Below are 27,649 nucleotides of genomic sequence, written 5' to 3'. Positions count from 1 at the left end.
GTCCATGTCCCTTTAAAAACAGGGTGGCACATGTTAAGGAGCTGAAACTCCTAAACCCTTCATCCAATTTTAATGTGGATACCCTCAAATGAAAGCTGAAAGTCTGAACTTCAACTGCATCTGAATTGTTTTGTTTAAAATTCATTGTGGTAATGTCTAGAACCAAAATTAAAAAAATGTTGTCTCTGTACAAATATATATGGACCTAACTGTACAAGTCTGTATCATCAGGATTAGTCTCTACTACAATTAGTCCCTGGTCCTTCAGTTCAACCCTTCCCACATGTACTGCCACATCCTTAACCCCGACTAGGTTAAGGGGAAGGCCATTGGAGGCATACACAGAAAGGTTTGGATCTGGCGAGTGAAGTTCGTCTATGGACCAAAACCTTTTGTAGAGGACATCAGGCATAATGGTTACCTGAGATCCAGTGTCCAGCAAGACAGGTGTAGCGATGCCGTCCAGCACAATGGACAGGAAAGGTCTTCCTCCCACGAACCGGTGGTACCCATTTGATGGGCCTGGTTGATCTACTCCTGGCTGTCGGCCCTCGGCCCCAGGGTTTTCTCGTTTAAAGGACAGATCCGGGCAGCGTGGCCCACCTTATGGCAACGGTAGCAGATGAGCTCCTTTGGAGGGCGGCGTTGGTCGCTGGTCCTCCCACGGGGTGGCATCACTCTCCTTCTTCTCCTCATCCAGGGGACATCCTCAGGGCTGTCGGCTAGCAGGATCCTTCCTTCTGTCTCGGTTTCCGTCCTTAGCTGCAGGGCGCTCATGATAGTGGTTAGAGTTTTGCTTAACTGACGCACTTCAGAGCGCAGGCTGTCCAGCTCACTAGGGGGTGCTGTTTGCACCTTGGCCTCAGCAGTCAATGAGGGAAAGGTGGACGCTGTGGGCACTGGAGTGGCCCGACCCTGGTAACCTTGGATAGGAGTGTCAGTTGTTTCCAGGGGCTGCAGACCCTTAATAGCCATGTCCTTCAGGGTGCCAAAGGCGGCATCTGGATGGTCTAAGGCCCACCACCGTACAGTTCTGCTCTCCTCCTGGGACCTCAACCCCCGGATGAACTGTTTCGTCAGCATTTTATTTTAATTTTGGATGCTGGCTGGACTAACCTGTTTCAGGGCCCGCAGGGCTTCCTGTAAGCGCCAGGCGTAGTCCCGGACACTATACTCAGGTTTCTGGATACAGTGGTAGAACCTCATCTGGAGATCTGTCTCAGTGCGGTTTTCAAACACAGTTTGCAGTCTCTTAAAGATGATGGATACCGATTCCTGGTCAGCGGCTGGCCAGGTTTCAACTTCCCGCTCTGCAGCACCAGTCAATTGTCCAAGCACAACAGCGGCTCTCTGTTTGCCAGTCAGAGAATACATGTCCAGTACACCGCATATTTTTCTCTTGAACCCAGACAGGGTGTCTGGTTTGCTATTATACTGGGGAAGCTATTTCGCTCCAGGGATATACTGCAGGGCCATGGGTATCAACAGGGCCATGACCCCTGCTGGTGGAGCGGCTGCTCCGGCCTGTGCAGCGCCAGGTGCAGGTTGGGCATCAGGAGCATTAACCGGTGCTCCGGCGGCTTGCTGGTCTTTGGCCATAGTTGCGCCCCCCTAGTAAACCGTAGCCTACCTTCTTCACTTCTTGTCAGGTAGGCCGCAGCTCCGTGGGCGACGGTCTTCTTCCAGGACCTTGCGTCGCTCGCGTCTGACATCAGAGCGTCCACTGGACTCCTTCCAGGACCTGACGCTTCCTGGTTTGACATCAAGGCGTGGGGCGTGTCCTGGGCTTCGCACGCTTTAGCGGTTACGCCTCTCAGGTTCCCGCGGTTACGCCCCTCTTCTTCCCGTGCTGCAGGGCGATAATGGCGGCGATCTTCACCACAGTATAACACACAGTTCAGTTCAATAAAGGCGCACAGTACCCGGTGGCAACGGGCACGCGATCCTGTTCGTGACGCCAGAAAAGATGATGCGCCCCCAGGGCAATGGGGTACTTGGTGGCTGGGCCTCTGGATGCCGGTTGGGGGATTTCACGGTGGCTGGCCCGGTCCGTGGCCCAGGGCGGTTACTAAAAAGGGGAATATATTATATTTATAGGGGATTTGTAGTAAGTTAGTGACGCCACCTGTGGTGTCTGGTAAGGATTACCAGCTCTGCGACAGTCCTCTGAGGCAGGTGTTTGGGCAGCTTTGTTGGGACAGCTCCCCACAGGTGAAGCGGACCTCAGGGCAGTGTAGGGGTGTATGGTGGATTCTGGTGAGAGACGGCAGGACGGTCCCGGAGGAAAGACGGTCACTCACACGGGGGTAAGCTTCAGTACCTTTACTGGTGATGATGCTGGCACGGTCCAGGGTTCTCCGGGCGAAGCTTCTGACCTGCCTGGAGCTAGGCCTAGCTTGGTTACTGTCTCTCACTTGCACCTGCTGACCTGGTGGTAGGGCCATCTCTTGGAGATCACTCTCCCTGGATGCTGGGGCCTCCGTGACTCCTAGCCCTGGTACTGTAGTCAGCGTTTTTGTAGACCTGGGACCTGTAGTCCTCCAGGGGTTCCGGTGGTCCCTACTGGGTATAAAGGGACCCCGTAGGCGTGGACCTGGTGTCCGGTATATATCTCGGGGTGAGCCTGGTATGCTCCTCTGCCCCCTTGCTACTTCTTCCTTCTCCTCTCGCCTTCGGCCACACTCAGGGCCCTCACTAGGCTTCACCTCGTGCTGTAGGCCTTGGCTCGCCTAAGCACCGCAGCAGCTTGCTGCTCTTCGCTGCTCTCTGAGCATCAGCATGCTCTCTGCTCAACTCTCAGCTCTACTGCTGAACTGGTCTAGCAGACTGACTGAGCTCCTTCTGCAGACAGACTACTTAACTCCAACTCAACTCTAAAACACTCTTCAAAAAACTGAGCTGCCTGGCTCCACCCTCCATATATATATCCCTAACGGGCTCCCTCTGCTGGTATGAGGTGGTAGGGTGGAGGTGTGTGAATGTGTGAGGGCCTCTTGTGGAGAAGTCCATCCATGCACCCTTCTGGGTTCTGTGACACCAAAGGGTAGTAGGGCGTCACAGACATGCCTGCTGTGTTTGTGTCACTGAGCACAACACGTTTCTCAATTCACCGAAAAATCTACGCCTGCACCTCACTCACGGTCTAGCAGTTTGTCCGTTTCACTGCACTCCGCCCTCTCTTAGCACTGCAGCCAGTCCTCGGTCCTGCAGTTGCGGTCACGTAAAAGATTATTTACTCCTACACATGAGAAAGCTAAAAGGTTGAACTCTACCAACTCCAATCTGTAGGCCACGGAAAGGTCTTTAGCCCTAATTATCTTAAATGTGAACAGTCCTGACTGTGTCACCATCTACTGGGTTGGCTGTAGTGGAAGAGGTGTTGGTCCTAATTATACTACTTGTACTGTAGTGAAATTGATGCCACTTTGTGGGTGTCTGCCATTAATTTTTGTAAATGTGGAGTATCCTGATTGGGTCTCCATTGGGTTTTGCTGTAGTGGAAGAATTGTCGGTCACTATTATACTAGTTCTACTCTAGTGAAATTAATTCTTTAGTGCAGATATTTTTGTCACAGGGGTACACAAGATATAATCGAAATTGGTTTTCTTAGTACTTTGGTATATAAAGCAGGCTATATTTCATATTTCGATTTTTCGGTGCTGATATTGTTCTCCATACAGAATTACACATTAGTAATGAGAGAGCACTAAATGTGCTCAACTTAGTGGTTCAGCGATTTCTTAACACCTACCAAGAACTGCCATAGTTGCTTGTGAAAGTACAATGCGTGTGTGCCCATTTGACAAAGTCAGTTATAGCTTCCACTACCCTGGCAGTGCTTCAGCAGCGTGTGCAGCTTCCAGCTCACTGACTGTTGTGCAATGTCACCACAGGTTGGAAATCAACGTTGCAAATGTTGCAAAGGATTTGTGAGCAGCAGAGGGCAGTTGTTGAGTACCAGCTTCAACACGCCCATCGGCATTCAGGTCAGCCTCCGCACATGATGAGTGGGCATGGATGTCTGTGTCGTCCTCCAAAACTTTCAGGACTCCACCAAGATGGTGAGTGACGATGATACCAAAACTAGCATCACCATCCCACTTCTCTGTATACTGAAACACTCGGCTTTCATAGTTAAAGAGGAAGCATTGCAGACGGAGCAAGGAACTATGCAGCCCAGCCTCATCTCATCTCAATGCGGATTGGGTGATAATGAGGAGGAGGATGAGGAGGAGAACATGGACAGTTGTCCTCTTGGTAAGAACAGGGAAGTCTTGCCTGTCTTGGAAGTCTTGATACCCCTCTATCAGTCTGTGGGAAAGCTGTATGAGTTTTGCTCAATGACCTTCAGTGGCCTAAACCGTGGCTTTGCTTATGCACGTTATTTCTCAAAACGCATTGCAGATCAGTCCATTGTCCCACTCTGTAGTGGGACAATGTAAAAGGGGTAAAGAAAGATCTTTGTCTGTGGCTAAGCACCAACGAGAAGTGTGAGCTGATGTTGGAAGGGCTGCCATTGCTTATGCAAGAAGATGCATTAGAGGACTTCCTGGGAGAAATGATAGCTGGGTAGATATGGTTTCCCAAGTCCTTTCACCGAGCTAAAGAATGTGGCTGTGGTGAAATACAGCTCTCACCGATAAGCTGTGGACTGGCTTCTTACCGTCCCTGGCTGCATTCACTTGTCCACGTGTTTGTGGTTAGGCTGTCCTTCCTAGTCAGTGCACTGGGGGGGGCACGGGTAATGTTCTGGGACCCATACTTGTGGAAGGTGGGGGTGACACTGGGAGAAATAGTGGCGGCTGGGGACCGAGTATGGACACCCGGCCACCGCCGCCATGAGGTTGTGAAAAGCTCCTGCCTACACAAGTCTAAAAGGCAACATTTCAAGTGCAAGCAACTGCCCAGAAATCTGGCAGTTTCCTATTGCGACCTGTGGGTGGCTGGCTGCATACTTGCGCTTGCATTACAAGTAACAGAAAACTAAGGAGATGGATGGCCTCATCATCATCACAACCTGCAAGGTTTGCGCTATGAACTCTCCTGATGGAGAAGCTAGGGCCCACTAGGGGATTCTCAGTTTCTCTGGTGGGCCCGTCCAACCCTGCCGAGAAGCAGCCCTAGCTAAGGCTCCCTGTTGCCCAGACACTCCCGTTGATAACCCTAACTTTGGCACACAAAGTCATCGAAAACCTGCTTCCTCCATACATATGTGACCTCGTCTCCCTGTACTAGTTACCTGCACGCAACCTCCCATCCTTCCAAGATCTCCTTCTCTACTTCCCTCTTATCTCTTCTTGCCACAGTCACATACAAGATTTGTCCGGTGCATCTCTGCTACTGTGTAACTCTGTACCCCAACACATCAGACTGTTGCCTACCCTTTGGAAGTGCATTGAGCTGTAGGTTGAATTGCTGCTGAAAGGGGAAAAAAGGACACTGAGGCAGCTAGCTGGGTGACAGTTAGAAGGGGGGGGGGGTAGAGGGAAGAGTGCCAGGGAGGCTAGTCCTGATCTGGCACACATAAGTTTGCAAAGATGGCAGATGAGGGGGGTGTCAGTTCTGGGGTAGCACTGCTGCAGCAAGGATGTCCTCTGAAAGCTGGAGGAGTGTCAGCTCCAGTAAGGGGGGAAATAGGAGAGCAGGGCAGGCCAGGCAGGTGCTGGTAGTGGGGGACTCAATTATTAGGGGAACAGATAGGGAAATCTGTCACAAAGACAGGGATCGTCGAACAGTGTGCTGCCTACCTGGCACTCGAGTCTGGCACATCGCTGATCGGGTTCACAGATTACTGGGAGGGGCTGGTGAGGACCCAGAGGTCATGGTGCACATTGGCACAAATGACAAAGTTAGAGGTAGGTGAAGGTCCTTAAAGATGATTTCAGGGAATTAGGCTGCAAGCTTAAAGCAAGGACCTCCAAGGTGGTATTCTCTGAAATACTACCTGTACCACGTGCCACCCCAGAGAGGCAACAGGAGATTAGGGAGATAAATAAGTGGGTCAGGAATTGGTTTAGGAAGGAGGGGTTTGGGTTCTTGGAGAACTGGGCTGACTTCTCAGTTGGCTACAGACTCTACACTAGGGACCGGCTGCACCTCAACGGGGAGGGTGCAGCTGTGCTGGGGAAGAAAATGGCTAGAAGGTTGGAGGAGTGTTTAAAATAGGGATTGAGGGAAAGGTATTCATTTTATAGGTGGGGAAGATAGTGCAGATAGTGACCTGGCACAAATAAAGAAATTGGGGGTGGGGTTAGAAAAGTCAATATAGTAAGAAGGAATAGAGGTACAGAGAGATACATAAAATGCATGTACACTAATGCCAGAAGCCTCACCAACAAAATAGAGGAATTAGAATTAATTTTGTTGGAAAATAATTATGACATGGTGGGAATATCTGAGACATGGCTGGACGAGAGCCATGACTGGACAGTTCATTTACAGGACTATAGTCTGTTCAGAAATGACCATACAAACAAGCGAGAGGGGGGGGGTGTGTGTGTTTATATGTAAAATCATCCTTAAAACCCATCTTGCGTGAGAATAGATGTGAATCTAATGAAAATGTAGAGTTGCTGTGGAGCAGGTCCTCTGGAGCTGGTGTTAATGCAGCAGAGTTGGTTTGGCTCTCCACAGGTAGAGCTTAGCTCCAGGGCAGGAAGTGGTGATTTTATAGACGTTGCTGTGCAGTGTAGTGCAGGGGATGGCACAGTTAATAATCAGTCCACAACTTAATGGCGGTTTCCTCTTATCTTTACTTGCGGTGATTAGGCAGACCGGGGCAAGGGTACTGGCTAGTAGTGAAAGTCCGGGCGGCCTGGAAGCAAGTAAGGAATCCACCTCGCCAGGTGAAGTTGTAGGCCTTCCCTTTGCACTAATCTCTTTGGCCCTACTGCTTATAGCTGTGCTGTGGCCCTCGTCCCTGAGTACAACGTTTTTGTGCTCACCCGTATGGCAGGCAGCTTGGGTCTTCCTGGAGTGTCGCTCCACCGTGGCGGTGCTGGGTCCTATGTGCTACTGAGCCTCCGGGCATCTGATGGGACCAGGAGACCTGCAGTCTCCTGCCCTCCAGTTTCTGCTGCTGGGCCTTCGGTGCCCCACAACCTCGGACTCCGGTGTCCGGTTCTTCTGCGCTTCTTTTCCTCTGGGGTGAACTGCCGTGCAACTCCACTCCCCAGGTCTTTCCTCGTCACCGTCCTGTATTCAACTCCTTTCAATAACTCTAACTAACCCCGCCTCCAGATTCCAGTTGCTAAGGGGAGGAGCTCGCCTTGCTGGTCTGGAGCCAGGAAAGTGTTGCATGCTAGTATAACTGACTAGGGGACCCCTGCTTGCTTCCAGGCATGGCATCACCCCTTGTGACGGAGGTAATTCCACTGTGGCAACCAGACCCCTGGGTTGCCACATTCCCCCCTAGTTAACTTCAGTACTCCTGGACTGAGGATACCTTTTTGAATTAACAATTAACAATAACAATTCACATTACAAATAGGTTACAAAGTCAAAAATTACAAAAACCCAACAAAAATTTATAGTAGTCACTGCGGCGCTTAGTCTTTACGCCACAATCCGGATAACTGAAATTTGGCTGCTGGGAATCACATCAACCCACTTTGTGGATCGTCCCTGGGCGTGGCTTCAGGGCACTCTGTTGGTGGGCCTGGTCTTCAGCCACGCCTGTGGTTTATTTTCTAGGCCAATTATTAACTATTTTCAATATTGTTGGTCCAATTGTCCATAAGTTTAACAAATATACATATCCAAGATTATTTAATGGGTACAACTACAGTAAAGACCAAAAGTTTGGACACACCTTCTCATTTAAAGATTTTTCTGTATTTTCATGACTATGAAAATTGTACATTCACACTGAAGGCATCAAAACTATGAATTAACACATGTGGAATTATATACTTAACAAAAAAGTGTGAAGCAACTGAAAATATGTCTTATATTCTAGGTTCTTCAAAGTAGCCACCTTTTGCTTTGGTGACTGCTTTGCACACTCTTGGCATTCTCTTGATGAGCTTCAAGAGGTAGTCACCGGAAATGGTCTTCCAACAATCTTGAAGGAGTTCCCAGAGATGCTTAGCATTTGTTGGCTCTTTTACCTTCACTCTGCGGTCCAGCTCACCTCAAACCATCTCGATTGGGTTCAGGTCTGGTGACTGTGGAGGCCAGGTCATCTGGCGTAGCACCCCATCACTCTCCTTCTTCGTCAAATAGCCCTTACACAGCCTGGAGGTGTGTTTGGGGTCATTGTCACGGTCTTTCCATCTCAAGGTGCATGGACCACATTCTCGACTCCATCTCTCGATTGCTTTCCTCATGCCAACCCAGTAGAATCGCTCACGTAGCAGAACTTCCAACTTCTTCCACCCGAAGTGTCCTGCTCCATAGTGGTATGCTTCTAAGACCATTGGTGCATCCCGCATTGGGAATACCACCTGCCAGACCAGTTCGTGTGTCCAGGAGTTGATACTTCTTCGACACAGCTTTCCCTCGTAGATGAACAGCTTGCCCTTCTCCTTCCACAACTGTTAGGTCTCCTGTGGAGCATCTGGATCAGGGTGCGAGTCAGCTTGTGTCAGCAACTCCTTTACCAGGCGGATAGCCTGGTCGCTATCCTGCGTCTCTGTCCAACCATGTTGGGGCAATGGGTTGAACGTGGCCTCTCTGTTGGCTGAGCGCTTGTCCCTCACACAGTGGGAGCACTGGATCACCCCGTGACAATGGAAAGCGGGTAGCTCTATCTCCTCCAGCTCTTCCGGGTCTTCTCTCTCATCTTGGTCATCCTGGACAGCGCATCAGCATTAGTGTTTTTATGCCCCGCCCGATACTTGATGGTAAACTCGTAGTTGAACAGTCGAGCCATCCATCGTTGTTCTAGGGCACCAAGCTTCGCAGTCTCCAGGTGCATCAGTGGGTTGTTGTCCGTGAAGACTGTAAATCTGGAGGAGGCGAGGTAGTGTTTGAAGCGCTCTGTTACAGCCCAGACTATGGCTAAAAACTCCAACTTAAGGGAGCTATAATTGTCGGAGTTCCTCTCCGTTGGCCGGAGCTTCCTGTTGGCGTAGGCAATCAGTCTCTCTGCCTTGCTGTACCTGGGACAGCACCGCTCTCAATCCCACGTTGCTGGCATCCGTATGAAGTATAAAGGGTTGGTCATAGTCGGGGTAGGCCAGGACTTCGTCTACAATAAGAGCGATTTTCAGTCGAGTGAAAGATTCGTCTTCTGGTTTACCCCATTTGAACGGAGGTTTCGGGTTCTTGGCCTTCTTGGACTGGCCCACTAAGAGGTCCTGCATGGGTGCCGCTATCTTGGTGAAACCCTTGATAAATCTTCTGTAGTAGCCTACCAGCCCTAGGAACTGCCGCACTTCCTTGATAGTGGAGGGTCTTGGCCAGTCCTTGATCACAGTGACTTTTTCAGGGTCTGGTGCTACACCTTCGGCGCTTACCACATGAACTAAGTACTGCACCTTGGGCTTCAACAGGTGGCACTTGGACGGTTTTACTTTCAGGCCATAACCAGATAGGGCTTCGAACACCTCGGCCAGGTGCTCCAGGTGGTCCTCATATGTCTTTGAGTAGACAATTACATCATCTAGGTACAGCAGGACAGTTTCAAAGTTTTTGTGTCCTAGGCAACACTCCATTAACCGCTGGAAGATTCCTGGGGTGTTGCAGAGCCCGAATAGCATGCAGTTGAACTCGCTGAGGCCCATTCATGTTGTAAACCCGGTCTTTTATCTGTCCGCCTCTGCCACAGGAACCTGCCAGTACCCACTGGTGAGATCCAAAGAGGAGAAATAGTTAGCTGATCTCAATGCTGCTAATGATTCCTCAATCCTGGGTAATGGGTAGGCATCCTCATGTGTAATGCGGTTAATCTGCCTGTAATCAACACACATCCTCATTGTACCATCTTTCTTTCTAACGAGAACTAATGGAGCTGCCCAGGGGCTACAACTATCTCTGATCACCCCAGCCTCCTTCATCTCCCGTAACATTCCTTTGGCACATTGATAGTGAGCTGGAGGTACAGGCCGGTACCTCTCTTTAATGGGCGGATGATCTCCTGTGGGGATATGATGTTGGACCCCTTTTACCTGCCCAAAGTCTAGTGGGTGTTTGCTGAAGACTCGCTCATATTCTTGGATGACCCGGCATACTCCTTTTGGTGCAAAGGGGTGGGGTCAGTGCCCACTTGTAGCTTCTGACACCAATCCTCCATCTGCCCCTTGGAACCATTAGCCTCCGCCGGTTTGGATGAAGGCAAGGGTTCCACTGTCTTTATTGCGTTGTTACAGACAGTGAATAGCTTAGCAAGAGTGGCATACCGGGGTAAATGGACCTCTTTCTCCCCACAATTCAGGATGCGTATCGGTACTCTCCCTTTGCGGACATCGACTACCCCCCTAGCTGTCAAGTTGGTGGGCCTATTGTCAGAGAACCCGTGTTCTACCAATACCTGATAATCTTGACCCCTGAGACCGATTGCTGCCCGACACCATATTATCATTTCACTCCTAGGGGGCATGGCAATGGGGAACGGATCACTCATCCTGACACTGCCGACTTCTCCACCAGACTGCTCTACCTGTTGTCTTTTCATCAGGGCTCTTATTTCCTTCTGCAGAACTCGCTGCTGACTGGAACTGGCGGTCTCTGCGACCTGCTGCAACAAAAGAATAATTTCCCCAACACAATTCTCTATCACATTGGTGCCTGTAGTTATCATAGGATGACTTTCTCGGCGATCAGTATCAACAATAATCATTCCTTGTGATGTCAATTCTACTCGGCCAACCTTTATGGTCACCTCTTTATACCCCACCTGAGGCAAGGGCTGACCATTGCTGGCATAGATGCTAAGATGTTCATCTGGACGGCAGGTAATGTCTGAGTCAGTCCAGTATTGTTTATAAAGGATATATGGCATCGTGGTCACCTGGGAACCCATGTCCAGCAATGCGTTCATCGGGATGCCATCAAGCATGACAGGTAGGACCGATCGTCCTCCCACGTACTTGTCTTGCCAGCTTTGTGGGCCTGGTCGTCTTACTCCTGGGGATTGACCCTCTGCCCCAGGGATTACAGCATCTTGCGAAGTGCCCCACCTTCTGACAGTGGCGGCCGATGAGTTGTCCGTCCTGGTCGTAGCGATCGCTCTTCCTCCCTCTGGTTGGTGGAATTCTTCTCTGTCGTCGCCACGGGACGTCATCTGGACTGGAAGCCAGCTGGATCTCTTCCTTTGGAGACACTTGCATGGCCTGCACGGTTTTGGTTAATGCAGCCACACTTTGGTCAGCTCCTGGACCTGAAGGCGCAGGTCTGCATACGGGTCATTATCTAGGGTCTGCGCGTCAGCTTCCACAGGTGCCGGGGAAAAGGACGCTGCCTCCTGGAGGTATGTGATAGCTGGGCACCGGAGAGATGCAGTGCCACCTGGGGTTGGTTCTCCCAGCACCCGGATGGCTCGGTCTTTAAATTGCGCAAAGTCCAGATCAGGGTTTTGCAGAGCCATAATGCGCAGCTGTGTCCGTTGAGCGCTAGACAGGAGCCCCTCAATAAACTGCTCAGTTAGCAATCTGTACTCATCTCGCACACTGTCGGGGTCTACCTGTTTGATGGCCCGCAGCGCCTCCTGCAGGTTTAGAGCATAGTCTCGTACACTGTCATGCACCCTTTGTTTGCACCCGTAGAACTTCATCTTAATTTTTACTGCGGTGCGGGTGTCAAAGTACTTCACAGTATTTCCTGCCTTTGTCCCTGCCGGCCAGGACTTCACCTCTCTCTGGGCCGCACCGATTAGCTGGCCCATGAGGATGCTGACTTTCTGCTCCTCAGACTGGGGGTACACTTTAAACAAACTGCGCAGCCTCTCCTCAAAGTTGTTCAGGGTGTGCGAGTACTGGGGAAACCACGCCAACCCCGGTTTATACAGCATTGATAATGGCATTACAGTGGTGGCTGCGCCCGCGGCTGAATCCTCTCCCAGGTTGGGCATCTTCCTCCCCCCTAGTGAACTTCAGCCAGGTCCTGGGCATCTGCTGACGTACCAGTATGCTGCTGTGCAGGCGGAAGGATCTCTTACCAGGCGGTTCCGGATTGGGGCCTCCTGTTTCCCTTCGGTGGACGGTAAATCACGTGATAACACAGTTCAGTACAGTCTATGGCACACAGGACCCTGTCGCACCGGGCTTCGTGAATCCTGTTCGTGACACCAAATATGATGCACCCCCTGGGCGTGGGGTACTCAGTAGCCGGGCCGGTTGTTGCTAAGGGAGATATCACAGTGGCGGTGACCCGGTCCGTGACCCAGGGCGGTCAATAAAAGGGGATTTATCGGTTCTTCTATATTTAATGTATAAAGTTCGTGACACCACCTGTGGTATGCGGCCATGGAGAGCCGCCGCTGTGGTGCAGGTCCTCTGGAGCTGGTGTTAATGCAGCAGAGTTGGTTTGGCTCTCCACAGGTAGAGCTTAGATCCAGGGCAGGAAGTGGTGATTTTATAGACGTTGCTGTGCAGTGTAGTGCAGGGGATGGCGCAGTTAATCATCAGTCCACAACTTAATGGCGGTTTTCTCTTATCTTTACTTGCGGTGGTTAGGCAGACCGGGGCACGGGTAGTAGCTTGTAGTAGAGGTCCAGGCGGCCTGGAAGTAAGTAAGGAATCCACTTCGCCAGGTGAAGTTGGAGGCCTTACCTTTGTGCTAATCTCTTTGGCCCTGCTGCTCGTAGCTGTGCTGTGGCCCTCGTCCCTGAGTAAAATGGCTTTGTGCTCACCCGTATGGCAGGCAGCTCGGGCCTTGCTGGTGCGTCACTCCCACGTGGCGGTGCTGGGCCCTCTGTGCTGCTGAGCCTCCGGGCGTCTGATGGGGCCAGGAGACCAGCACTATCGCACAACCTCGGACTCCGGTGTCCGGTTCTTCTGTGGCGCCCTGCTGCGCATTGGTGCCACAGATCCCAGAGGGGTGCATGGATGGACTTCTCCACAAGAGGCCCACACAGCATACACACACCTCTACCCTACCACCTCAGACCACCAGAGGGAGCCCGGATAGGGATGTATATATACAGAGGGTGGAGTTAGGCAGTGAGTTCAGAACAGAGTCGAGTCTAGAGAACACAGAGAGTGCAGTTCCTCTAGTGAAGGAGTCTAGAGTGGAGCTTAGTGCAGTCAGTAAGCTCAGGATAGTGAGCTTAAGGCGTGCCAATGCCATAAGAGCGGTGAAGAAGCAGTTAGCCTGCTGCTCTGTGTAGCCTAGTGAGGGCCCCAAGTGTGGCCGAAGGCGAGTGGAAGGAGAGCAATATAGGGGACAGAGAAGCTTTACCTGCTCACCCCAAAAAGCATATACCGGACACCAGGTCCGCGTCTACAGGGTCCTATATCCCCTGTAGAAATTACCGGAATCCCTGGAAGACTTCAGGTCCCAGGTTTACCAGAAGCTGATACGTACCAGAGCCAGGAGTCACGGAGGCTCCGCAACCAGGGAGAGTGATCTCCAACAAAAGGCCCTACAACAAGGTCAGCCGGTGCAAGACAGAAACCAAGTTAGGCCTAGCTCCAGGCAGGTCAGAGACTTACCAAAGAAAGGCAAGGAACAGGAGGCCCTATACCTGCTCACTGGGGAGAGTCCTGATATGCACCCTTCACCCTACAGTGCCCTGGATCGTGCCTGAAACACCACCAGTAAAGGTACTGAAGTGAACTACCGTGTGTGTGCCTGTTCTTCTTCTAACCCGGCTGGGTCCCCCTCTGTCCTGCATCCCTACACCTACGCTGCCCTGAGGCCCTGCTCCACCTGTGGGGAGCTACATCATCTAAGCTGCCTGAACACCGGCCTCAGAGGACTGCCGCAGCGCTGGTGATCCTCACCAGACACCACAGGTGGCGTCACGAACTTTCTTAATCCCAAACCATTATACCACCTTTTAAAAGAGACCCCAGGGTATGGGCCCAGGAGCTGACTACCGCGACATCCCCCAAGACCAAGCAACAAGGCCCAGGCTCCAAGTCGTCCCCATCCCCTGGGCGCCACACTTCTATGCTCCTCTCTGGGGTGAACTGCCGTGCAGCTCCACTCCCCAGGTCTTTCCTCGTCGCTGTCCTGTATTCAACTCCTCTCACTAACTCTAACTAACCCCGCCTCCAGATTCCAGTTGCTAAGGGGAGGAGCTCCCCTTGCTGGTCTGGAGCCAGGAAAGTGTAGCATGCTAGTATACCTAACTAGGGGACCCCTGCTTGCTTCCAGGCATGGCATCACCTCTGGTGAGGGAGGCAATGCCACTGTGGCAACTGGACCCCTGGGCTGCCACAAATACACTGTGTCTGTGCATACGGTGTATATGACGCGCCCCCTGGGCCCGTGGGGTATTCGGCAGCCGGGCCTTCTTGTAGATGGCTGGTGGTGTTGGGGATATCACAGTGGCTGGCCCGGTCCGTGACCCAGGGTGGTCAATCCAAAAATAAAAAGGGGGAAATTAATGTAAAAATAAAAAGGGGAGATAAAAAGGTTCGTCAAATATCCGTGACGTCATCTGTGGTTTCTGGTAATGGGTTACCAGTGCTGCGACAGTCCGCTGAGGTTGATGTTAGGGGCAGCTTTGATGGGACAGCTCTCTACAGGTGGAGCAGGCCTCAGGGCAGTGTAGAGGTGTGTAGGAGGATGGCGGTGGTGCTGGACTCTGTGGTGCGGGCGAGGTGTCGCGGAGGAAATAACAGATGGAGGCGGTGGCTGAAATCATCTGAGTCTTTACTCACTTTTTTAGCTCAGAGCTTCTGTCTGTTGTCACATGGCGAGCTGCGGCCGCCAAGGAGGGGCTCAGCGCTTTCCCAGGTTGTTCTGGAGCACCTGCCAGGACCCCGCTCTAGTGTGTTCCTCTCTAGACCGACTTCTCCCGCTGAGTCTTCGCCCTCCTGTTTGCGTCTCCCACTAAGTCCCGTACGGGTACTGCGATGACCCTATGGGTAACATGGAGTTCCGGACTGACTGGGTGCCCTTTTTGGTGACTTGTCTGGTGGGGAGGTGGCGACTGCACCTTGGAAGTACAGAGGCCTCCGGTTTTTCTGACAGAGACTTGAAGTGCAAGGTCAGATTGGGGACCGGTTTCCCCTCTTGCGGCCGGGTCCATCTGGCTCAGCTAGATTAGGGTATACAGGTGGCGACTCCGCTCCGTCCGTACCCCCTGGGATCCTTTTGCCTGTGGAGCCTATCTCCTCTGCTCCCCTCCTGGGCCTTCTCACTTTGGACCCTGGCCGGAGCAGAGCCGCCAATCACTCCGCCCCGCTCCTCGTCTCGAGGCCTGAGACCGTGGACCCTCAGCCGGCTGCTGCCTACCGACCAAAGACCCACAACCAAAGACCTTTTTATTAAGATGGTCTCCAGTTATATAGATTCTTGATGAAGTGCTAAGATAAGTGCTTCCTCCACCCTCACTCACTACGTGGTTCCCCCTAACTTTCGTTCCCCCCCATATCTCCATTCAGGACCGGGGCGGCAGTATGGTGCTTTTGGCCCCCTTCAGAACTGGAGTGGTGTAGTGTTGAGTGTGTGATTGAGGTCCTGGGTGGTACTCCGTCCTTACCTTGGGAAAGGAGATACCACACCTCTTAGTGAGGTGTAGTACCCCTGTGGCGACTGAACCCTCAGGGGCGCCACATATACACTGAGTCTGTGTCTGTGCAGTGTCTGTGCGTACGGTGTATACACTGTGTCTGTGCAGTGTCTGTGCGTACGGTGTATACACTGTGTCTGTGCATTGTCTGTGTGTACGATGTATACGCTGTGTCTGTGCAGTGTCTGTGCGTACAGTGTATACGCTGTATCTGTGTGTACGGTGTATACACTGTGTCTGTGTAGTGTCTGTGTGTACGGTGTATACACTGCCTGTGTGTACGGTGTATACACTGTGTCTGTGCAGTGTCTGTGTGTACGGTGTATACACTGTGTCAGTGCAGTGTCTGTGTGTACGGTGTATACGCTGTATCTATGTGTACGGTGTATACACTGTGTCTGTGCAGTGTCTGTGTGTACAGTGTATACACTGTGTCTGTGCAGTGTCTGTGTGTACGGTGTATACACTGTGTCTGTGCAGTGTCTGTGTGTACGGTGTATACACTGTGTCTGTGCAGTGTCTGTGTGTACGGTGTATACACTGTGTCTGTGCAGTGTCTGTGTGTACGGTGTATACACTGTGTCAGTGCAGTGTCTGTGTGTACGGTGTATACGCTGTATCTGTGTGTACGGTGTATACACTGTGTCTGTGCAGTGTCTGTGTGTACAGTGTATACACTGTGTCTGTGCAGTGTCTGTGTGTACGGTGTATACACTGTGTCTGTGCAGTGTCTGTGTGTACAGTGTATACAATGTGTCTGTGCAGTGTCTGTGTGTACAGTGTATACACTGTGTCAGTGCAGTGTCTGTGTGTACGGTGTATACGCTGTACCTGTGTGTACGGTGTATACGCTGTGTCTGTGCAGTGTCTGTGTGTACGGTGTATACATTGTGCCTGTGTGTACGGTGTATACACTGTGTCTGTGCAGTGTCTGTGTGTACGGTGTATACACTGTGTCTGTGTGTACGGTGTATACACTGTGTCTGTGCAGTGTCTGTGTGTATGGTGTATACACTGTGTCTGTGCTGTATCTGTGTGTACGGTGTATACACTGTGTCTGTGCAGTGTCTGTGTGTACGGTGTATACGCTGTATCTGTGTGTACGGTGTATACACTGTGTCTGTGCAGTGTCTGTGTGTATGGTGTATACACTGTGTCTGTGCTGTATCTGTGTGTACGGTGTATACACTGTGTCTGTGCAGTGTCTGTGTGTACGGTGTATACGCTGTATCTGTGTGTACGGTGTATGCACTGTGTCTGTGCTGTATCTGTGTGTACGGTGTATGCACTGTGTCTGTGCTGTATCTGTGTGTACGGTGTATACACTGTGTCTGTGCAGTGTCTGTGTGTACGATGTATACGCTGTATCTGTGTGTACGGTGTATACACTGTGCCTGTGTCTGTGCTTACGGTGTATACACTGTGTCTGTGCTGTATCTGTGTGTACGGTGTATACACTGTGTCTGTGCAGTGTCTGTGTGTACGGTGTATACGCTGTATCTGTGTGTACGGTGTATACACTGTGCCTGTGTCTGTGCAGTGTCTGTGTGTACGGTGTATACACTGTGTCTGTTTCTGTGCAGTGTCTGTGCTTACGGTGTATACACTGTGTTTGTGCTGTATCTGTGTGTACGGTGTATACACTGTGTCTGTGCAGTGTCTGTGTGTATGGTGTATACACTGTGTCTGTGCAGTGTCTGTGTGTATGGTGTATACACTGTGTCTGTGCAGTGTCTGTGTGTACGGTGTATACGCTGTATCTGTGTGTACGGTGTATACACTGTGCCTGTGTCTGTGCAGTGTCTGTGTGTACGGTGTATACACTGTGTCTGTTTCTGTGCAGTGTCTGTGCTTACGGTGTATACACTGTGTTTGTGCTGTATCTGTGTGTACGGTGTATACACTGTGTCTGTGCAGTGTCTGTGTGTATGGTGTATACACTGTGTCTGTGCAGTGTCTGTGTGTATGGTGTATACACTGTGTCTGTGCAGTGTCTGTGTGTACGGTGTATACGCTGTATCTGTGTGTACGGTGTATACACTGTGCCTGTGTCTGTGCAGTGTCTGTGTGTACGGTGTATACACTGTGTCTGTGTCAGTGCAGTGTCTGTGTGTACGGTGTATACACTGTGTCTGTGCAGTGTCTGTGTGTACGGTGTATACGCTGTATCTGTGTGTACGGTGTATACACTGTGCCTGTGTCTGTGCAGTGTCTGTGTGTACGGTGTATACACTGTGTCTGTTTCTGTGCAGTGTCTGTGCTTACGGTGTATACACTGTGTTTGTGCTGTATCTGTGTGTACGGTGTATACACTGTGTCTGTGCAGTGTCTGTGTGTATGGTGTATACACTGTGTCTGTGCAGTGTCTGTGTGTATGGTGTATACACTGTGTCTGTGCAGTGTCTGTGTGTACGGTGTATACGCTGTATCTGTGTGTACGGTGTATACACTGTGCCTGTGTCTGTGTGTACGGTGTATACACTGTGTCTGTTTCTGTGCAGTGTCTGTGCTTACGGTGTATACACTGTGTTTGTGCTGTATCTGTGTGTACGGTGTATACACTGTGTCTGTGCAGTGTCTGTGTGTATGGTGTATACACTGTGTCTGTGCAGTGTCTGTGTGTATGGTGTATACACTGTGTCTGTGCAGTGTCTGTGTGTACGGTGTATACGCTGTATCTGTGTGTACGGTGTATACACTGTGCCTGTGTCTGTGCAGTGTCTGTGTGTACGGTGTATACACTGTGTCTGTTTCTGTGCAGTGTCTGTGCTTACGGTGTATACACTGTGTTTGTGCTGTATCTGTGTGTACGGTGTATACACTGTGTCTGTGCAGTGTCTGTGTGTACGGTGTATACACTGTATCTGTGCAGGGTCTGTGTGTATGGTGTATACACTGTATCTGTGCAGGGTCTGTGTGTATGGTGTATACACTGTATCTGTGCAGTGTCTGTGTGTATGGTGTATACACTGTATCTGTGCAGTGTCTGTGTGTACGGTGTATACACTGTATCTGTGCAGGGTCTGTGTGTATGGTGTATACACGGTATCTGTGCAGTGTCTGTGTGTATGGTGTATACACTGTATCTGTGCAGGGTCTGTGTGTACGGTGTATACACAGTGTCTGTGCAGCGTCTGTGTGTATGGTGTATGCACTGTGTCTGTGTATAAGGTGTATACACTGTATCTGTGCAGTGTCTGTGTGTATGGTGTATACACTGTATCTGTGCAGTGTCTGTGTGTACGGTGCATACACTGTATCTGTGCAGTGTCTGTGTGTATGGTGTATACACTGTATCTGTGCAGTGTCTGTGTGTATGGTGTATACACTGTATCTGTGCAGTGTCTGTGTGTATGGTGTATACACTGTGTCTGTGCAGTGTCTGTGTGTACGGTGTATACACTGTATCTGTGCAGGGTCTGTGTGTACGGTGTATACACTGTGTCTGTGCAGTGTCAGTGTGTACGCTGTATCTGTGTGTATGGTGTATACACTGTGTCTGTGCAGTGTCTGTGTGTACGGTGTATACACAGTGTCTGTGCAGCGTCTGTGTGTATGGTGTATACACTGTGTCTGTGCAGTGTCTGTGTGTATGGTGTATACACTGTGTCTGTGCAGTGTCTGTGTGTACGGTGTATACACTGTGTCTGTGCAGTGTCTGTGTATACGGTGTATACACTGTATCTGTGCAGGGTCTGTGTGTACGGTGTATACACAGTGTCTGTGCAGCGTCTGTGTGTATGCACTGTGTCTGTGTGTACGGTGTATACACAGTGTCTGTGCAGGGTCTGTGTGTACGATGTATACACAGTGTCTGTGCAGCGTCTGTGTGTATGGTGTATACACTGTGTCTGTGTGTACGGTGTATATGACGCGCCCCTGGGCCTGTGTCGCGCTGCGTTGCGCACGCGGGAGCTTACCTGGAGCCGAATCTATTGAGGGTTGTAGTCTCGTGGCGGTGACCCGGTCCGTGCCCAGGGAGTCAAACTGAGCGGCGATGTATCAGCGGTAGATGTTGGACGACTACGCCACCCGTTGAGTACAGCTAAGGAGCTGCTGCTGCAGGGCAGACCGCTGAGGCCGGTGGTAGGATTGTGCAGCGTGATAGTATAACCCCCAACGGGAGGGGTATGGCCTCAGGGCAGCCGACGTGGATGATGGGGGTAGCAGGAACCACTCGGAGACGGTACGGTGTAGTTCAGGGTCTTTACTGGTGACAAAGATAGACCCTCCCGGAGTACTGGCTAGCGATTGGGGCCTGGTCAGTCCTTGAGCAGATGGGATCTCCCCTGGCCAGGCGGAGTTGTAGGCCTCCCAAACTAACTGTACTCTTCTGGCTACCTTGCTAGAGGCGGGTATAAGTAGCCCACGTCCCTGAGTGTACCGTGTGGTGCTCACCCGTATGGCCGGTGACTCGGGGCCTTCTAGTAGCTTCCGCTCCAAGACGGCGGTGCTGGTCCCATGCGTGTGACCGTGCCTTCGGGTTTCTTGGCCAGAGGACCTGGAATCCCCTGCCTGACGGATTCTGCTGCTGGGTAGGAGTTAGTCCCCACAGCCTCGGACTCCGGGTCCGGTAAGAAATCTTCTCAGTCAGGGCGAGCTCTGCAGCTGCCAGCCCCTGACTCCTTGTAACACTGCTCCCACAGAGCTCCTGATGTTCTGTTCCTATATTTGCTTCTTTTCTCTGTCTCTACTTCTTCTCTACTCACTAACCCTGCCTCAGCCCTAGGTTTATATAGGGGAAGTTCTTCCCCTCCCAGGACTGGGCAGGAGGTGTGGCATGCATAGGATTCCTGACCAAGAGACCTCCCACCTGCTCTCAGACGTAATATCTCTATCACTGTGGCAACCAGACCCCTGGGGTGTCACATTCCCCCCTAGTGAAATTTAGTACTCCGGGACTAAACATATTTTAGAAAAACATAACAAGATATAACAATAACAATACAATAAAGAAACACATAAAGGTGGTCACGGCATGTCCGTAACCGGGTGCAGTCTTTGAAGAAAGCAAGGTGTCCATTTCACCAAAACAGGGAGACGTAACCAGGTAGGGGTCTGTCCTGCCCCGAGTCCTTAACAGTCTTTAGTCCGTCCTGGGTTACGCTCCAACTATGTACACAGGATTCCCGGTAAATCCACCAAAGACTCCTATAAACAACTAGAAACACATAATTATACATAAGCAACAAGAAAAACAGGTAACCACAAATAAAACAATTTATACACTTCAAATCCTCCAACGTGCGGGTAACTGGCCTCTAGTGGCCCTACGGAGCTGACTGTCTGGCCCTGAACTACAGGGTGTAGGAGCTGTTAAGGGTAAACTGGGCAGCGGTCTACGGGCCCTTTGGCTCACTAGGAATATGGCAGGCTCACTGCAAGCAGAGGGTTGATCCTCCTGGTCTGCTGGTGTGGGGTCTTCTGCCTCCTGGACCGGCTGTTCTTCCAGCTCTACCTGTTGCTCCGTAGGTGCTTGGGATGCTGGTTGGAGGAAGGTGAGTACGGGTACCACAACTGCACCATTGACTTGAGTCCAAGACCGAGGGAAGTCTCCGAGCACAGTACTAACCATATCTTCCCTTTCCTCTACGGGTCGATGGTCTTCTTGTTCCTCTTCAGGGTTCCGTAGCTGTTCAGGACACTTCTTCAGGTGATCCCGGGATACAATGGCTGTGGTCTCCCCTCCGTCTTTACTGATGGTACAGACCTTCGGGTTCTCGTGGCTTGAGGGCAGTACGGTGTACGGGTCCTTCTCCCACTGGTCGTCCAACTTGTGGAGCCGTCTTTTCCTCTTCAAGACCTGCTCTCCGGGCACCAGGGGAACAGCGGGAGCATACTGGTTGTAAGTTTTCTCTTGTCTCTCCCTAGCCTGACAGAGACTTCGCTCCACGCTCTCCTGTACTTTCCGGTACTGCTGCTGCCTCTCTGTGTCCCAGTCTGCTTCTGGTGAAGTGTCCTCGGGTGTCAGGACTCCCATTTCCAGGTCAACAGGTAACTTACCAGGTCTCGCCCTCATTAGGTAAGCCGGGGTACAGTTGGTGGAACCTACCGGGATGTGGTTGTATAGGTCCACCAGATCGGGCAGCTTCTCAGGCCACAGACTGCGTTCTTCCAGGGGCAACGTTTTCAGAAGATCCATTACCACCTGGTTCATTTTCTCACAAAGTCCATTAGTTTGCGGATGATAGGGTGTCGTCCTTATCTTCCGGCAGCCATACAGATTGCAGAATTCCTGGAAGACCTCCGCTTCAAAGGCAGGTCCCTGGTCCGTCAGCACTTGGTCCGGGTACCCGTGTGGATGGCAGAAGTGCTGCTGGAAGGCTCTAGCTGCTGTTTGAGCCGTTAAGTCCTTGACGGGGACGACAACCAAGAACCGGGAGTAATGATCCACGATGGTTAACGCGTAGACGTAGCCACTTCTGCTTGGGGTCAGTTTTACATGATCCAAGGCTACCAGTTCCAACGGCTGCCGGGTGACGATGGACTGCAGGGGAGTCTTCTGGCTGGCACGGTCCTTCCTCCTCAGGTTGCACGGGCCACAGTCTCTGCACCACCTCTCGATGGTTTCCCTCATGCCTACCCAATGGAACCGCCTGCGCAGCAGGAACTCCAGCTTCTTCCATCCGAAATGCCCAGCTCCATCGTGGTATGCCTCCATCACCATGGCTGCGTCTCGTCGTGGCACCACTACTTGCCAGATTAGTTCATGCGTCCGGGAGTTAACCATCCTGCGGCACAACTTCCCCTTGTAAAGGAACAGTCTACTCTTTTCTGCCCACAGTTGCTTGGCTTCCTCCGGAGCGTCTGGGTCAAGGCGAGCCTCTGGCTGAGTCAGCATCTCCTTCACCAGCCGGACAGCAGGGTCACTGTCTTGCGTTTCCGCCCAGTTGTAGTGAGGTAAGGGGTTAAGCGTAGCGCCTTGCTTACTCCTTACCCGATGGGAATACTGGATAGTCCCATGACGGTGAAACGCGGGGAGTTCGACTTCTTCCAGTCCCTCTGGATCTTCTCCTACGTCCGGTAGGTTTGGCATCCTGGACAGGGCGTCCGCGTTGGTATTGGAGCGTCCTGCCCGGTATTTGATGGTGAACTCGTAGTTGGACAGGCGGGCCATCCATCTCTGCTCTAGGGCACCGAGTCTTGCCGTGTCCAGGTGTGTCAACGGGTTGTTATCCGTGTACACGACGAACCGGGAAGAAGCGAGGTAGTGCTTAAAGCGTTCGGTGACTGCCCACACCACTGCCAGGAACTCTAGCTTAAATGAGCTGTAATTCTCAGGGTTTCTTTCGGTGGGTCGCAGTTTTCGGCTGGCGTAAGCGATTACTCGCTCTTTCCCCTGCTGGATCTGGGACAGCACGGCTCCTAGCCCGATGTTACTTGCGTCGGTGTAGAGGATAAAGGGCTGGCTGTAATCCGGGTACGCCAGGATTTCATCCCCCGTGAGGGCCATCTTCAGCTGGCGGAAGGACTCTTCTTCCAACTTCTCCCATCTGAAGGGCGGCTTCTGGTTCTTGGCCTTCCGGGACTGGCCTATCAGGAGGTCCTGCATAGGAGCTGCCTTTTTGGTGAAACCGGGGATGAACCTGCGGTAGTAGCCTACCAACCCGAGGAACTGCCGCACTTCCTTTACACTGGAGGGACTTGGCCATTCCTTAATTGCGGTGATCTTATCAGGGTCGGGAGCCACTCCGTCAGCGCTCACCACGTGTCCCAGGTACTGCACCTTTGGTTTCAGGAGGTGACACTTGGAGGGTTTCACCTTTAGGCCGTAGCTTGCCAGAGCTTCGAACACTTCCGCCAGGTGTTTCAGGTGGTCCTCATAAGTCTTAGAATATACGATGACATCGTCCAGGTACAACAGGACCGTCTCGAAGTTTCTGTGGCCCAGACAGCACTCCATTAATCGTTGGAAGGTTCCTGGTGCGTTGCAGAGTCCGAACGGCATACAGGTAAACTCGCTAAGTCCCATCGGGGTGGTGAATGCGGTCTTCTCCCGGTCCGCCTCTGCTACAGGAACCTGCCAGTACCCACTAGTGAGATCCAAGGTAGAGAAGAAGTTAGCAGATCTTAAAGCAGCCAAAGACTCCTCTATCCTTGGTAAGGGGTACGCATCCTTGTGTGTGATACGGTTGATTTTCCGGTAATCTACACACATCCTCATGGTGTTGTCTTTCTTTTTGACTAAGACTAGTGGAGCTGCCCAGGGGCTACAGCTATCCCTGATCACCCCAGCCTCCTTCATGTCTCTAAGCATCCCCTTGGCGTGTTGGTAGTGTGCAGGGGGTACGGGTCGATACCTCTCTTTTATGGGAGGATGGTCTCCCGTGGGGATGTGGTGTTCTACCCCCTTGACTCGCCCGAAGTCTAACGGGTGTTTACTAAACACTCTCTCGTACTCTTGAACCACCCGATAGACTCCCTGTTTCTGGTGTGAGGGAGTGGAGTCAGTACCCAAATGTAGTTGCTGACACCAGTCCTCCATTGTTTTCTTAGAGCCGTTACCTTCCTCCGGGTGGGATGGAGGCAAGGGTTCCACAGATTGTATAGCATTTTGGTTAATGGTATATAATTTGGCTAGCGTGGCATACCGGGGCAGGTACACTTCCCTCTTCCCGATATTGATTATGCAAACGGGCACCCTCCCATGGCGTACATTAACCACCCCCCGTGCTGTCAAGATGGTGGGCCTACTGTCTGAGTAAACTGGTTCTACCATTGCCTGGTAATCTCTACCTCTCAGACCAATAGCTGCCCGGCACCAAATCATCATTTCACTTTTTGGGGGCATGGCAATAGGGAAAGGGTCACACATTCTCACGCTACCAATCTCACCGCCGGAGAGTTCCACCTGTTGCCGTCGCATCAGTGCCCGGATCTCTTTTTGGAGCACTCGCTGCAGCTGGCGTTCTTGGCAACCTGCTGTAAAAGGAAAATCACCTCTGCAAGACAATTTTCAATTACATTAGTTCCTAGAGTTATCTTTGGGTGACTCTCGTGTTTGTCAATGTCTACAATGATCAGTCCCTGTGCTGCCAGTTCAACTCTACCAATTTTAATGGTCACCTCTTTAAATCCGATCTGTGGCACGGGCTGACCATTGCTGGCGATGATACTCAAGTCGTCGTCAGGGTAGCGGGTAATATCCGAGTCATTCCAGTACTGCTTGAAGAGCACGTACGGGATGGTGGTGACCTGTGACCCGGTGTCCAGTAGGGCACTCATAGGAATGCCATCCAGTACCACAGGCAAGACTGGACGTCCTCCCACATATTTGTCGCGCCAGTTCGATGGGCCTGATGATCTTTTTCCTAGGGGTTGGCCCTCTACCCTAGGTTGTGCCAGTTTAAAGGACAGTACCTTGCCATATGTCCGGGTTGATTACAGCGGCGGCAGATGGGTCGTCCGTCCTCGTTGTATCGGTCGCTGGGTCTTCCTCTGGCCGGTGGGGTCCTCCTTGGTCGACGCCACGGGATGTCCTCCGGTCCGGATGCCAGCTGGATCTTCCCTGGAGTAGAAACCTGTAAAGACTGCACAGTTCGGGTTAGCGCAGCAACGCTTTTAGCTAGCTCTTGGACCTGATGGTGCAGGTCTGGAGCCGGGTCATTGCCCAAAGCCTGCGCATCAGCTCCCACAGGCCCTGCCGACAAGGGCGCCGCCTCCTGGTGGTAAGTAGTAGTGGGGCGTCTGTGGGTCACAACGCCACCTGGTGCCGGTTCTCGGAGCACCCGGATGGCTCTGTCCTTGAACTGTGCAAATCCCAGATGAGGGTCCTGTAAGGCCATTGCCCGCAACTGGGTTCGGTGGGCATTGCAATATAAACCCTCTATAAATTGTTCAGTCAACAGCCTGTCCTCGTCTCCCACGCCGTCAGGGTCGGTCTGCTTAATGGCTCTCAGGGCCTCTTGTAGGTTCAGGGCATAGTCCCTTATACTCTCATGTGCCCGCTGTTTGCACCCGTAGAATCTAAGCTTGATCTCGGCTGAGGTGCGGGTATCAAAGGTGTCCCTCAGCCGGGTTAGTATCCCTGCGACAGTCCTCCCCCCAGGTGGCCAGGACTTTACCTCCCTTCGGGCTGCCCCAGTTAATTGGGCCACCAGGATGCTCACTTTTTGCTCTTCTGTGAGGGGGTACACCTGGAAGAGGCTATCCAGCTTTTCTCTAAAGTCATGCAGGGTATGTGACTCCCCTGAGTACTGGGGTAGCCAGGCCGCTCCCGGGATATAGGGCATGGTGAAAGGCATGACAGCAGCAGCGATGGCGGGGGTTGAGGCAGTGAAGCTCTCCTCCGTATCCGACATCCTCCTCCCCCCTAGTGGACCGTGGCCTACCTTGCGATGATCCTCTTCCGTAGGCCGCGGCTCCGCAGTAGATCGTCAGGGTTGAGGACCTTCCGTCGCGCTCCTGTGACGTCGGCGTCTGCTGGGCTCCTTCCAGGACCTTACGCGATGTCCGGACGTGAGGCGGGGCTTCAGTTCTCGCGCGCTTTCGGAGTCCACGCCCCTCTTCTTCCCGCGCGACGTCTTCAAGATGGCGTCCAACGGCGGGAAAACTCCACGGAAGGCGGGAAGAAGGCTGAAAATGGCGCCGGATGGCGGGAATCTTCACCGATGGCGGGAAGAAGGCTGAAGATGGCGCCGGATGGCGGGAATCTTCACCACAGGTAAGTTTGAACAGTCTCTTTCAGGCACGCAGTACCCGGTGGTTGCGGGCACGAAATACTGCTGACTACGCCAAAAGTTGACGCGCCCCTGGGCCTGTGTCGCGCTGCGTTGCGCACGCGGGAGCTTACCCGGAGCCGGATCTGTTGAGGGTTGTAGTCTCGTGGCGGTGACCCGGTCCGTGCCCAGGGAGTCAAACTGAGCGGCGATGTATCAGCGGTAGATGTTGGACGACTACGCCACCCGTTGAGTACAGCTAAGGAGCTGCTGCTGCAGGGCAGACCGCTGAGGCCGGTGGTAGGATTGTGCAGCGTGATAGTATAACCCCCAACGGGAGGGGTATGGCCTCAGGGCAGCCGACGTGGATGATGGGGGTAGCAGGAACCACTCGGAGACGGTACGGTGTAGTTCAGGGTCTTTACTGGTGACAAAGATAGACCCTCCCGGAGTACTGGCTAGCGATTGGGGCCTGGTCAGTCCTTGAGCAGATGGGATCTCCCCTGGCCAGGCGGAGTTGTAGGCCTCCCAAACTAACTGTACTCTTCTGGCTACCTTGCTAGAGGCGGGTATAAGTAGCCCACGTCCCTGAGTGTACCGTGTGGTGCTCACCCGTATGGCCGGTGACTCGGGGCCTTCTAGTAGCTTCCGCTCCACGACGGCGGTGCTGGTCCCATGCGTGTGACCGTGCCTTCGGGTTTCTTGGCCAGAGGACCTGGAATCCCCTGCCTGACGGATTCTGCTGCTGGGTAGGAGTTAGTCCCCACAGCCTCGGACTCCGGGTCCGGTAAGAAATCTTCTCAGTCAGGGCGAGCTCTGCAGCTGCCAGCCCCTGACTCCTTGTAACACTGCTCCCACAGAGCTCCTGATGTTCTGTTCCTATATTTGCTTCTTTTCTCTGTCTCTACTTCTTCTCTACTCACTAACCCCGCCTCAGCCCTAGGTTTATATAGGGGAAGTTCTTCCCCTCCCAGGACTGGGCAGGAGGTGTGGCATGCATAGGATTCCTGACCAAGAGACCTCCCACCTGCTCTCAGACGTAATATCTCTATCACTGTGGCAACCAGACCCCTGGGGTGTCACATATACACTGTGTCTGTGTGTACGGTGTATACACTGTGACTGTGCAGTGTCTGTGTGTACGGTGTATACACTGTATCTGTGCAGGGTCTGTGTGTACGGTGTATACACAGTGTCTGTGCAGCGTCTGTGTGTATGGTGTATACACTGTGCCTGTGTCTGTGCAGCGTCTGTGTGTATGGTGTATACACTGTGTCTGTGTGTACGGTGTATACACTGTGTCTGTGTGTACGGTGTATACACTGTGTCTGTGTGTACGGTGTATACACTGTGTCTGTGTGTACGGTG

Source organism: Phyllobates terribilis, unplaced genomic scaffold, assembly GCF_046119375.1.
Source record: "Phyllobates terribilis strain yellow unplaced genomic scaffold, ASM4611937v1 Scaffold_2__4_contigs__length_985480577, whole genome shotgun sequence".
Taxonomy (NCBI): Eukaryota; Metazoa; Chordata; class Amphibia; order Anura; family Dendrobatidae; genus Phyllobates; species Phyllobates terribilis.
Note: the sequence above shows the minus strand (reverse complement) of the source record.